The sequence below is a fragment of the Trachypithecus francoisi genome, unplaced genomic scaffold (assembly GCF_009764315.1).
Source record: "Trachypithecus francoisi isolate TF-2019V2 unplaced genomic scaffold, Tfra_2.0 Lachesis_group17, whole genome shotgun sequence".
NCBI classification, from domain to species: domain Eukaryota; kingdom Metazoa; phylum Chordata; class Mammalia; order Primates; family Cercopithecidae; genus Trachypithecus; species Trachypithecus francoisi.
The window spans coordinates 65,744,188-65,750,757 of NW_022681462.1; positions in this window are offsets into that span (position 1 = coordinate 65,744,188).

Here is a 6,570-nt window from a genome sequence, read left to right on the forward strand (position 1 = left end):
GTTGCAGAGAGCCAAGATCGCACCCACTCCAGCCTGGGCAACAAGAGCAAAACTCTGTCTCAAAAAATAAAAAAATAAAAAATAAAAAAAAGAAAGGCACAGTGATGGGCAGCATTTCCAATGCCAGGTAGGCCCAGGGCATAGTCTATAAGTGGAGGTGGGGAGCTGAAAAAAGGGGTCTGGAGCCACTCTGAATAACAAAAGCAAAGGCATATTTTAATTTAGTTGGACGGAATATGTTGCCTTTAGAAAGACCTCCTTACTAATACAGAATTAAGTTGAGAATGATTGTCTTTGAGGTGTGTGCGTGTGTGTGTGTGTGAGAGAGAGAGAGAGAGAGAGTATGAGAGAGAGAGAGAGAGAGAGAGAGAGAGAGATCGATCTAAGAGTTACTCATAGGAGATCAGAAGACCCTAGGAAGAGTGAGGAGGAGTATTTTGACCTCAAGCTGGCAGAAGGACCCTGAAAAGAATAAGAAATGGAGAAATGAAGCCTACCATGGATTATTTTGGGAATCATCTAACTATATGGCATGATTCCGAACTGAGTAATTCAGACTGTGAAAAAGGTATTGCTGTGGATTATCCGTATATTACAAATTAGCCTATTTGGGGAAGAGGGGTAGAGGTTGTGTGGACCCTTTTGAGTGGCAGTATCATAAAGGGGGTTCCATTAAAACTGAAGGCTTGGATTTTTGTCATTTGTGTTTACTGCTCTATTCTAGAACCTAGAACAATGTGTCATCTCTGTGTCACCTCTTGTATCAGTTCCCTATTGCTGGTGTAACAAATTACCACATATTTAGTGACTTAAAACCACACATTCATTATTGTCCTGATATGGAGGTAGAAGACCTAAAATCCAGGTGTTGGCAGGGCTGTGTTCTTTCCTGAGGCTTTGGGGGAGAAGGAGTTTTCTTGCCGTTTTCAGTTTCTGAAGGTTACCTGCGTTCCTCAGTCCCCTCCTCACATCACTCTGACGTATGCTTCCATCATCTCATTTTCTCTGACTCTGATTCTGACTCTTATGCCTCCTTCTGTCCCTCATGAGGATCCTTGTGATTACATCATGCTTATCCGGATAAGCCAGGATCATCTCTCCATCTCAAGGTCTTTAAATTAATCACACCTGCAAAGTCCACATAAGGTAACATATTCACAGGTTCCAGAATGTGGACATTTTTGGGGATCATTATTCTGCCTACTACACCCTTGAGGCCACCATCAGTGTCATGTCAAGGGAAGAGGGCAGCTCTGAGTCCTGGGGCAGGACCCACAGTACTGTGAGCAGAGGCCCCAGCTGAGTGTGGAGTTTAGGGACAGGTAAGAGCAGAGGGACAGGCTGCCATGTGGACTGGCTTTGGGAATAAGAAACTTACTCCCTGTCTGCAGATGTACTGGAGGAAGGTGCTTTTCAGTGACAGAGGCAGAAGGATAGATTCTGCTGTTATGAATACAAGGGCTGTCCAAGCAGCAGACACTCAGGTTACAGCTCTTTTCCGGTTTGGGTGTTAAGAATTTGAGACAATTTGAAAAGCGTAGTGCCTGCTTTATGGCAGATGTGCAATTCACTAAGAGTCATCTATTATTAATACCAGAGGGTGAGGGGCCAGGGAAGTTCCAGGGTCCCAGCTGTCTGGGAGGCGGGTCACATGGCTCTATATCCCCAACCCTGGGGAAACAAGAACTGTCAAAAGGGAATAAGGTATGGGGCAGGTGTGCAGAGGTAGAGTTTCAAATGCTCTTTATCTTAACTTCTTCCCACACAAGCTAGGAGGAAGCATCTGGCCGGTTCTTTAATGAAACTTGGAACTCACTGCTGCAGTCAACAAGGAAATATTCCTGCGGTTTTTCTGTGAGGGAAGAAAGTAATAAATCTTTCTCTTGTTGAAGCAACACCTTTCAGTGGTGTAGCTCTGAGAGGGATATATTATTCTTAAAGTGTATGTGCTTGAGAGTTTGTTAGCATCAGGCCATCGGGAAGCTTCACAAGGATCCTGAAGGTCAGAAACAAAGGATGGGAACAGAATGCATGGTTAGGAGCTGGTAGTCACAAGCTCTGGGGCAGTCACAGAGGATGCAGACTTAAGAAATCTACATTCCTTTTAGAACAGTTAGATTTTCAGGGTGAGTGCTGGCTCTGGAAAGCCCGTTTGTATCTCTCTGTGGATTTCCAGAGGAGCCCCTCCTCCAAAATGGGGCATTCCATAATTAGTGCATGCTTAGATCAGTCATGTGTGGTAGAACAAGAGGACAAGATCTCGTTTTCAAGGAGATCACTCATTCTACAAAAATGTGTTGAATCCTTGCCATATACCTGGCACTGTTCTAGGTGCAGGGGATACAGTAGTGACCAAAACACAAAACAAATAATAAATTTGTTGTATTTGGTTGTGATAAGGAGGATAGAGGCAAATAAGGCAGAATAAAGGGCTCAAGAGTGGCAGTGGGTGTACTGTCTGACACAGTGTGGCCAGGGATGGCCCCCTCAAGAATGGGATGCTTGTGCAGAGACTTGAAAGAAGCAGAGTGGGCTGAGGGGCAAGTCAAACAGACAATTACAGGGTGCTCCAGGCAGAGCAAACACCCACCAAAGCATATGCAACAGCTCAGTTTTAGTGAGTGCTCTCTGCAGTGCTGGCCCAGATCCCAATATCCGTCCCTCTTGTTAGGCATAGCCATCACCCACACTGCAGCTCCTGGCAACTCTTTTGTATAACACATCCCAGTCCCTGGCATAATCTTGCATAAAGTGATGAGAACCTGGAGGAGGGCAACAACAAGAAGGCATAAGAGTTTTTGAAGGGAAAATCAAGAGCATGTTGTGACTGTCTATGGGGGCTGGCTTGGGTTTTGTATCTAGGAGCCCGGGGTTAGAAGGTCCAGCCATAGGTAGCAGGCCAAAGCCTGTGTGGCATCTTTGTGACTCAGAATGGATTTATCAGTCTGTCCTTGAGGCAAAGGCTCACTCCAAATTCCATGTTTGTGTAGTCCCCACTCCTTTATTCAGGTAAGTCAATCCAGTGTAGCTGCCGTGCCTAAATCTCCTGAGCTTTCATGTAAAAAGGACAGAGATGACAAAGGAAGAGCACACAGCAAACAGAAATATTTATACTGAGATTGCTTTTGTGTGAAGCAGCATTTTCCCTCTGCTCCATTCGCAGACAAGCCTGATTAGTGGAAATGTACCTTGGATTTTTCAGAAACTTTTTTGCTGAATGGTTTCTATTTTCAAGGTACTACCTTCCCGAGAAACGTGTTTCTATCTTGACAATATGACTTCAAATGATAGGTGTAAAGTGGTTTTTTTTTTTTTTAAAGGTGGTTTTCAAATGAGGAAGTGATGCTCTTTTAATACCTTGACTACTCAGAGGGGATGGAGCAAAGTCGGGCTCTGACATGCCTCTTGTTTCAAGTTCTGAAGGCTCTTGGACTGCAGCCTTTCCACAGCTTACCTCGAGTTGGCTAAGCACCTTTCCTTATGAGTAAAATGCAAACAACAATATTGTTAGGGCCCTGGCATTTCTTTCTTTCTCCTGGGGAGTTTGTGAATTTCCAAGGTGTTTCTTTGCTGATCTGAGATTTTATGAAATAAACAGTGTGAAGAGCCTTACTGTAATGGCTCCCACTAATACTAAATGCTAAATGCTAAATAGATACCAATAGATACTAAATAAATACTAGTGTCTACAGAGGTTATGTTAAAAATGAAAGTCCTGGCCCGGCTCAGTGGCTCATGCTTGTAATCTCAGCACTCTGGGAGGCCAAGGTGGGCGGATCACCTGAGGTCAAGAGTTTGAGATCAGCCTGGCCAACATAGTGAAACCCTGTCTCTACTAAAATTACAGAAAATTAGCCGGGCATGGTGGCAGGTGCCTGTAATCCCAGCTACTCAGGAGGCAGAGGCAGGAGGATCACTTTAACCCCAGAGATGGAGGTTGCAGTGAGCCAAGATAGCGCCATTGCACTCCAGTCTGGGCAACAAGAATGAAACTCTGTCTCAAAAAAAAAAAAAAAGGAAAGTCCTTATTAGTTAGAGATGCATGCTGAAGTATATATTAGTGAAGTGATGCTATGTCTGGGACTTGCTTTTTAAAATTCCAGCCAAAAAAAAAGAAAAGTGTGCATAGTTGTGGGGGTGAGGGGCAATAGATGAAACAAGATTGGTGTATGTTGAGATTGTGCAAGCTAGGTGGTGGGTACATCCTGGTTCATTTTTACATTTCTCTCACTTTGTGTGTGTTTGAAAATTTTCATGACAAAAAGTTAAAACAGAGAGAGAGAAAAAAAATGTCGATGTCTGATTCAGTCTTTTCCCTCTTGACTCTGTTGTTACATAATAAACAGGGATCCTAATGTGGGGAATTTGATTATGGGAGTTTTTGCAGTATGACTTCAACAAAAAGAAAAGTTTGATGGATTGTTTCTGGAGAGTGGAGTAGTCAAGGTTTCCAAGAAAAGTGATGTTGAAATGAATAATGAAGATTCCCTGCTCAGTGATGCAGCCCTTTCAGGCTCTTGACAAATGTTCTGGGAAACTGTGGAAGGGATCAGTGTCACCTATGCAGCTCAGCACGGATTTGTGCAACATGGGAAAGACCCACATACCCCTGCAGTTTCACTCAGTCCCTCGAGGACTTCAGTGAGATCTATTTGTACCTGGTGCCCAGAGTGGCAATTGCAGGTCAGTCCTGCATCCTGGCCATCTGGATGTGGTATTCTTAAAAGCCTCAGTGTTTTCCAGCCGGGACACCATTGAGGGAGGTGTGTGCAGTACAATCAGACAGCTTGCAGCCAGTCTTTGGCCGTCTCACTAAGCCCAACCAGGAGGGCTGGAATGCAACACGGGAAGTTCTTTCTTCTCAGCCCCAGTCGCTAGGTCTGCAGGGTGGGGTGGAAATTGGCTTCTGGGTGACCACACCCAGCTCCCTATCCACTCTGTCCAGAGACTTTACATCCTCAACAGCTGCTGTCTGTGTTTGGCTTTCAACTCCGCTGCCTTGACCCAGCTCCCAGAGACCAGTTTACAGGAGACAACTGTGACACTAGCGTTCCGATCATATCTGACCTGAGCCCCCTCCTCATGGCCCCTCCTGCCACACACATTGTATGCCTTCATTTCCTTTCTAAGACAAGATTTATCTCAGAAAGTGGATCTTTGGTTAGCTCATGGCTTTGCTCTTGAGTTTCTTGAAACTTATTCCAAAAGCTCTTCACTTGAAATACAGGAAAAAACTGGCTAATTTTCTTTTAATGGGCATCAGTAGAATAAAGAATAAAGTGATGTAGATGTATTTATTGTGCATTGCTTGGACTGCTCTGGAGTATGAGAATGGACAGTTAGTGATGCTTTATGAAGTATCTTGGGCCTTCTGTATCATCATTAGTTTTATTTTAATTTATTTATTCATATTTATTTATTTTTGAGACAGTCTCACTCCGTCACCCAGACTGGAGTGCAGTGGTGCAGTATCAGCTCACTGCAAACTCTGCCTCCTGGATTCAAGTGATTCTTCTGCCTCAGCCTCCCAAGTAGCTGAGATTATAGTCACCTGCCACTATGCCAGGCTCATGTTTGTGTTTTTAGTAGAGACGGAGTTTCACCATGTTGGCCAGGCTGGTCTCAAAAACCCCTGACCTCAAGCAATCTGCCTGGCTCAGCCTCCCAAAGTGCTGGGATTACAGGTGTAAGCCACTGCGCCAGGCCCCATCATTAGTTTTATAAATCAAGATATAACATGTGTTATGAACTTCTGTGGCATTGCCTTTTTAAGAGCTCATCATCCCTGAAAATCATTCAAAGCCTTCAACTTGGCAACAGCCCTCCTGGACATTTCTACAAAGGAAATAATTTAAAAGAAGAAGGGAAATCTTTACATGCACTAGATGTTTATAGAAGAACCACTTATAATAGTTATGGCCGGGCTCACACCAATAATTCCAGCACTTTGGGAGGCTGAGCCGAGATCGTGCTATTGCACTCCAGCCTGATGACAGAGCTAGACTCTATCTCAGAGGAAAAAAAAAAAAAGAACCACTTATAATAGTTAAAAACTAGAAACAACTTAATGCATAGCAGCAGGAGAAATGATTAAACAAGTTATGGCATATCCATGGGAAACCACGAAGCCACAAAAAAGATCATTAGGTAGACTATGCAAGGACAAGAAAATGTTTATTAGGTGATGTTAAACAAAAAGTGGAACACAAAAATTACATGAACATTATAATTATGCTTATGTAAAATATTTCTATATCTGACTGAAGACTGGAAGAAAATCTGGGAGAAAAGAAAGTGGTTGTGGTAAGTGGCAGAAATATGAGTGATGTTTTTCTTTTTGAATACTTTTAGTGTTGTTGTAGACTCGTCTTAGTAATAAATAGCTCTTTTTTGAAAGAAAAAAAAAAAGATAGCCAAGCCCTAACTTGTTGTGTTTGCTTTTTACTTAGGGCAGTAACTGAGAAAACATTTCAAACATAGAGGAAGTCATACCAGCAACTATGAAGTGTTGAGGTCAAAATATGACGTTTCAATAATGAGGACAGTCAGGTGGAGAGATCTGAAGATAAC